The sequence below is a fragment of the Heterocephalus glaber genome, unplaced genomic scaffold, assembly GCF_053883595.1.
Source record: "Heterocephalus glaber isolate CG9 unplaced genomic scaffold, H.glaber_assembly_v1.0 deba00001720, whole genome shotgun sequence".
In the NCBI taxonomy this organism is placed as follows: domain Eukaryota; kingdom Metazoa; phylum Chordata; class Mammalia; order Rodentia; family Bathyergidae; genus Heterocephalus; species Heterocephalus glaber.
The window spans coordinates 2,822,417-2,828,795 of NW_028258433.1; the positions used below are offsets into that span (position 1 = coordinate 2,822,417).

General features: G+C 40.0%; 1 long non-coding RNA gene across 1 annotated transcript; it reads right to left on the reverse strand.

Moving 5' to 3' along the window:
• Positions 1-980: 980 nt before the first annotated feature.
• LOC147821684 (uncharacterized) lies at positions 981-5,909 on the reverse strand. Its single transcript, XR_015446667.1, has 2 exons — positions 5,150-5,909; positions 981-2,190 (listed from the first exon to the last, which is right to left on the reverse strand). It is a non-coding gene; the product is annotated as an uncharacterized LOC147821684 (long non-coding RNA).
• Between the last annotated feature and the right edge of the window lie 470 nt (positions 5,910-6,379).

Consider the following 6,379-nt stretch of genomic DNA (forward strand, 5'->3'; position numbering starts at 1 on the left):
TATGTTTATACTTTTTTCTTCTATAATCTTTATCCAGTTTTAGTATTAGTATGATGTTAATTTCCTAAAATGAGGGGAGAAGTGTTCCTTCTTTTTTCTACTTAAATTGTTTGATATAATTTATCAGTTAAAATGTATATGAGCCTGTTGTTGTCATATAGGTAGGTTTTCAAGCTAGGAATATACTTTCTTTAATAGGTGCTATTCAAATTTTACATTTCCTCCAGAGTTAGTCTCATTAATTTGTCTTCCAAAGTACTTCTTAGAAGTTGTCAAATTTATTTCAAAAAAATATTTTTGTTATATGCTTTCTATATCCTTTTAAATTCTGTAAAATGTGTGGTAATGTCTTCTAGATCTTGATATCGTAATTTTAAAAATGTATAATTGATGTTGTGCAATAGGAAGAAAAGGTCTAAAGGAGTAGGGGAAGTGGGGGGGTAAGGGAAAGGAAAGAAGGGAAAAGAAAAAATATGAGAAAAGAAAAAAATGGAAACAAAGTCTTTCAAATAGCAAAGGGTGGAGGGGGTGAAGGGAGGACAGGGGAAGAGGAAAAAATAAGAACCAAGATCCATCATGTAAAGGTACAAGAGCCTAATGATGAATGTATCTGTACTTTATACCAAAAATGTACCAATAAACTTAATGGAAAAAAAAGCATATTGACAATATATGCTGTGCATTTATGTTCTGATATACACTACTTTCCATGATATATATTTATAATTTATGTCCTATGAATAGTTGATAAGAATGATCCAAAATGTTATCAGTAGCTCCTTTCATATTTTAAAATCATTTTGCTTTCAGTTCTCCAATTACTCATAATAGATCCTTCTCCCCTCTTATTCCTAAGAGAAATCACTGGAAAGAGGACTCAGATTTTTTTTTTTTACAAGATGGGTAAACCAAGACTTTAGGGCACAATTTAGCACTGAAGAGACATCCAGAAAAAATGGAATTTGCATTGGGCTACTTCGTCAATTTTCTTAAAAATTCCATTTTGAACTTTGAAAATATAGTTTATCCATCTAAAATAAAATGATCAGAGTAAATTCTAAGTTCCTCTCTGTAGATACAGCTTTGGGCCACTCATTGCTTTTTCCTCCCATGATATTTCAGTCTATGTCACACATCCAGGTATCCAGAAAGCAATGTTTATAAAACTTCTGCTTTCCTTTAGTTTTTACCTGGCGGACCTTCTTCAGTCTTCTCCTGCCTAAGAGTTGAATGTGCAGTAACACAACTGACGTCGGTCAACTCAGTTGCACACTGAAGGCAGTGAGAACATACAAAGTTTGAAAAGTGCCAGTTGACGAAGGTACTTTTGTGGGTCCTCTTTTTAGGGAGTCTTACGTGTCTTGGAAGCAAGTAGCTTACTGAGACTTTGAAGCCAGGACAGACAGGAAAATATGAGTGTACAGAGCTCTCAGCGACCTGCCCAAGTGACAGGTCTTTCAGAGCAGAGCTCAGAGCCAGCACCCTCAGCCTGGTTCTGCTCAGCACCTCCTACTGGTTTCTCTTGCCTCTAACCTGTATTTACAGATCCACAGAGTTCCCAGGGATTATCCGTTGCAGTGGAGTTCCCCAACTGTTCCCAAATAGTGATAAAGAATAGAGGTTAGATGTTCAGCACCTTGCCCAAACCCACCAACAGATAACAGCAGGATAAGAAATAGAAGCTATGACTGTTCAGTTGCCACGTGAACCGCCGACAGAGACTCGTGGGGGGCGGCAGCGTTGAGAAAGGAAAAAAGACAAGAAGGAGAAGGGGGTGTCCGGGAAAGGCGACATGGTGACACATGAGGCGTGGTGGTGGCGGTAGATCGGGGTATTCAAGGCTGAAGGAGCCCGGGACGGCAGTGGCGGCGGTCGGACAAACAGACTGTCCGAACCAGGTGGTGGCGGGACCAGCGGAGGAGCCGGAATGATGCGGGCCGTGAGCCTCCCGCCCAAGGAGAACGCGCTCTTCAAGCAGATCTTGCACCAAGACGAAAACAATTGTCCACATGTTCAGACATGATAATGGTGATAATTCTTGTCCATACAATCAGACATAATAATCTTCATTAACTTGGGGGTGATGGCGTCTTTAAAAGCTATCTTTTGCTTTGTGTGTCAACGTGCTGAAAAGGGAATCACCAGGTGACAAGCCACCTCCCCTGGAAGACACAGGTGAATCTTTAAGTTCTGTTGAAGTAGAACATAAAGACTAATCCGTGAGCATGTGCTCACCAAGCAAAATTGTGGAAGAACTCTACAAAGACACAAGACGGCAGTCAATCAAAAAGTGAGCTTGTGAATTGGGGATGTCAATAAATTTTGTACCTGCGTAAGTTGTACCACTTCAGGAAACAATTTTCATTATAGTAAGTTCCAGTGACCTAACCATGGAAAAATATCTCTGTTCATTAATATTTCAAGGTAAAGAGCACATATTTCCTCACGCTTGCTTTCTTGCTAGCATAATTTTATAATTAGTTGATTAGAAATTTTGACCCACAATTCCAGTTGAATTGATGTGCCTTATTCTATTCTATTGTGTTTTAGTAATGGTACTGAAAAATATAGGGTTATGAATCTCCATGCAACCTAAATTCTCTTCCCATTCTAAATGTTTGAGTTCTCTTTCATTATTTTAAATAAGTTAAAGGGTCATCTATTAAAAGGATTTATTTTCCTTATTGCTCAATTGACACAATATTGGTTTACACTAGAGATGTTGACATTTTGTTCCCACTGATAAGACTTATGCTTGAAAATGCCATAAATGTAAATTATATATAATTATAGCTACATTTATTATTTAGTGCATAAATCGAGACAAAAGTTTTCTGCCATTAAAAAAGTGAGATATTGACTATATACAATTGGCCCATGTAAAATAATTTGTCTGGCAATAAAGCACTGACTAATGCACTGTGTTCCACTGAAAGAGTTATTTACATGAGTGACCAGAAGATTCTGAGTAAGTATCAATGACTTGCAAAAGAACTTTAACCACTCTAAATGTAACAAGATGTACAAACTTTACATGCCAGTGAATATTTTAATGGTTCACTCTATATTTTCAATTAAATTCTTTAATGCATCCAGACTCACTCGACTTCCTCTTATTGACAAAACTTTAGAAACTATTAAATTATACAAATGGAGTTTCCAGATATTACAGAGTCTTTACAACCATCACTCATTTGTAAATCCATTTAATATAAATATATGTATATATGCAAGAAAGAAATTCCTGTGATATTATATTTCCCAATTAATAAAAATCCATATGACTTTCCATTGTTGTGTGAGAATTAAATAATTATATGTTCATATTTGGATCTGGAAACAAATTTAATTCTAAAAAATAAAAAAATCTGAATCTTATTGTATATTCAGGGAACATTTCTGTACTAAATTCCCTACTTAAAATAAAGGATCAAAATAAGCAGAGAACATTTTCATTAGAATATGTTTTTTAAAAGTAGCTTGAAAATAAATTATTGGGTTAATTTAATCCAATGAATGATCCAAGTTCCAAGGTAATTTTATTTGTACTTTTAAAAATAAAGATAAAATGTTGAGCTAAGGACAAAAGACTAGTCTTTTTACAGTAATTTACAAGTCAAAACTAGCAAGAGATTAGAGGACTACACTGTCTCCAACAAAGCTACAGAATTTCCAGGGTAATTAAATTACAAATTGCTTTAACTTCTTTGAATTTTTCCTGATACTTTCTCTGTACTTCTCTATGTAGATTGTCTACATTTAAATTTGGTATTTGTGGGAAGAAATGACTTTTATTCTCTTTGAATTTTTTAAATAACTAAATAAAAATTTTAATAATCTGTTCTGTGAAGACAAAAAAAAAAAGAAAAGAAATAGAAGCTATGAGCTCTGCCCAGTATCATCGAGGCATGTACTTCTATTCTAAGGGTCTCACTCTACTGAAAACCCAAATTTCCAATCTCTGGGCAAGTCTCTGTACACTTAATGGTATCAACTCCTCCCTTTTAGCTGACTTCAGAGTCCAGCATCCTGTCCATGGTGCCCAGATCTTTCTTTCTGTGAGCTTACTCCTGTTATCTGGGTCCTGCAACACACTGAAAAGGAAAATGGAGAGGGGCAGCAAAAGGCCAATCCTGGTCACCACTAATAGGTTAGGAGACCGAGTTACAAGTTAAGAAATAAAGAAGCAAAATAAGGAGATATGGATAGCAAAGACTCAGGGTCGGTCTGAGGGCCTGCTCTATATTAATCACAGGCATAAACTTAGCAAACTATACATGTTATTTTCTACTGTGGGCCTTCTGTAGTCCAGCTGCCACCCAACACTTTGAGATTTCTCTGGTGATTTCCCATCGCCACTCCTGGACTTCTTGGGGATTAACTAGTCCACCTGCCACTGGACATTCTGAGTGTGTTCTGGAGTCTTAGTCTGCCACCACTGAACACTATCCTTCTCAGATAGCAATTCTCAATTAACCCTATCCAATCTATTTATTGCTTTAATAAGTCTTGGCTCACAAGCTGTCCCTGGTATGTTTTTGATCTCTTGGCAAGCTGGGTGTGGATGAGACAGGGCTCGAGGTGGAGAGAATCTCACTGCACATTCTTGCAGGAGGAACAGATTGATATTTGAATTTTGGATTAATGGGGAAAAATTTCACCTAAATTTCAACCAAGAACTGATATTTTATGGTAAAATTTAAATCCTATCCGCCCCCCACCCCCGTTTTGTCCACAAAAAATCCTTTTGGTTTTATATTCGGCTGCTGAGATGGGCTTAGAATACCCCTGATATTGCTAGAGCAAGTAGGAAGAAGCAGGGTATCAAAAAGATCTGCAGTGGACAAAGAGAACACACAAGCAGATACTGCAGCTGCGGTGGATGAGAGAGGCCAGATTGCCACGGCTGCTGCCAATATTATCGCGCGGCGGTGAGCAGACCATTCTAGACAGTAACTCACAAAGATACTGCACTCGGAGACTGTTCCTCCAGCAACCACCTGAGCAAAGTCCAGGTCTCAAAAATAAGGACCAAAATTAAGAAGACTCTCCAGGAAAGGCCAAAACTATGGGTCACAGACACATGGGACATGAGGAGGAGGAGCCAGACTGGACCAGGACGATTCCCTTATCACTCTGGCTACCTTACCAGCGATCCCACCGTGAGAAGATTTCCAGATATTCACAGGAGCACCCACTGCTTGGTCTTCATAGTCTACGGTCAGTTTCATTTGCCGTTGAGTGCAGACACTGCACATTTGCAGCAACCCTGAAGTTCTTCCTCCTCCCACCCCTTTTCTCATCAAAAATTCTGCCTCATCCCCATGATCCCTCTTTCAAAATATTGCTCAGGATGTCTGAGTGTGTTTCCATTTGTAATGCAAGGACCCCTTTGCGTCTAGCTAGATCACGTGGCTTCTGGAGCACCTTCCATTGTAAAAGCAGGACCCTTGTGCTTGGCAGCTCCTCCGCTCCCATCCAGTTCATTTACCCCTCACAGAGCCCCCCCCCCGCCCCCCCATCTCTGTCTCCCTTGGGTTACTCCTCCGTTGTTATGGAGTGCATGTGACACGGATTGTTCCATTATGCCGTCACCCTTTCCTTTCTGCGCATGCTCCTCCTCCGGGGAGGGGAGGTGGAGTGGACAGCTGGGCAGTCAGTCACGTTCAAGATCAGCTTCTCCCTGAGCCCCGTGTCCCTGCTGTCTGGCAGACAAGCACTGCTGCTCTATCATATCCATCTGACTAAACTTCTTCGTTCACGAGGATTTTTTCTCTCAGGGCTTCTGTGCTTTTTCCTTCAGTCGGGTTTCTTTTGGGGACACTCAGTCCAGAAGAAATCTGAATATACATTGGTTTCAAAGGCTCCTCCAGAGCCCCTGCTCCTTTAGATACATCGAGAGATGTGGCCGGACCCCTTGTCAGTGACAGTTAAGAACTTTCCCAGTGTTCTGTGACAGTTAAGCCGGGGCTCAGCCTGGGGCTTGAGGCTGACCTATGTATGGGTCAAAGGTCACACGTCCTCAGGTTGCTTGGCTCTGGCCTGGATAAAATGTCCTTTTAGGAATGTGAAGAAACTATACATTATTTTCATTTCAGAGTATGTTCAATCATCCTTTTTCTCATTTTCGCATAAAGTCCTAACTCAACAATTTTCTCAGTATTTTTCAGTGTCTGCCCTCGGAATGAAGGGGTCCCAAGGTTAGATTCCCTGAGTTTACTGGCCTAATTGGACCCCAGGCTCTAAGAACCCAGTTCTTGTAGGGATGAGGCCCATTTCTCTGTGGAGTGGATTGTGTGACATGGAGGCAGGTGGGAGAGGACAGGCACAGAAAAGGCAGCTTAACTGAAGCATCTTCAGGAGCCCAGGAAAAGGGGGC